Genomic DNA, 922 nt, shown 5'->3' with positions numbered 1-922 from the left:
AATGTCCAAAAGCAAGAAAAGAAGAAGGTAAATGGTTACTTGGTCATACTGCCCTTCATTTTTTTTCCATTTGACAGGTGCTATGCAGAGACGAGTCTGTGGAAGTTTGAAAGTTTGGGGATTTGTTTTGCTTCCCCCTCTGTTTTCTGCTTTTGGAAATCATTAGGGCTTTTGGCAGGTTCCTAAGGTTGCTTGATGTTTAGGTTGCATTTACTTATTTTCTACATTATTGGTTTTGCACAGACCCAGACAATGTGTATTTTCAGTTTGCTTCCATTAAGCCTGATTGAAAACATGATTGAAACCTAATGTTAATTTAGGTGACTCACTTAAAAATGTTAAATAAAAGCTGTGAATCATTAACTTACATTTAATGCTAGGAGGTCTGAAGATGGATTTGTCACTTGGTAGTGCTTTCACTGTCAATTTTATTAAATTGTACCGAAAGTACCAAAATCTTTTTGAAAACCATTGCTCCCACAGCATCCTGGTCATTCCAGCTTTTGAATTAAATGAGGTCCTGTAAGTTTTAATGGAATTAAAAATGGAAATGTTAAAGTGGGCATGTGTTCATAGTTATCTGCTTTGCAGACTTTACATCAGTAAATCATTACAAAAAGTGTCCAGTAAGTGTTTCTTACAGTTGAACTCTGTCTTTCTGACCTAGTCCTTTATAAACTTTTCTGTGATCAGCTTTGATTTTTGTAAGGTTGTCCTCCACCCTTTGGATTTTTAGGTTTCATAGTACTTTTTTTATCTGATTAACATTTTTTGCAATATCCTAGCAGAACTACATCTGTCTGATCTTGGGCTTGAGTTTTGCAGTATTTCTGTAACTTTTTGGCTTGTGGTTGGAGTTTCATAATTGTTCTTTGTTTCTCTAGCTGTATATTTTGTTAATAATGTTTAATTTCTTCCTTAG

This window comes from Corvus kubaryi, unplaced genomic scaffold (genome assembly GCF_017639235.1).
Source record: "Corvus kubaryi isolate FWS band 111438036 unplaced genomic scaffold, C.kubaryi_AGA036_p1.0 37384, whole genome shotgun sequence".
Lineage (NCBI taxonomy): Eukaryota > Metazoa > Chordata > Aves > Passeriformes > Corvidae > Corvus > Corvus kubaryi.
Note: the sequence above shows the minus strand (reverse complement) of the source record.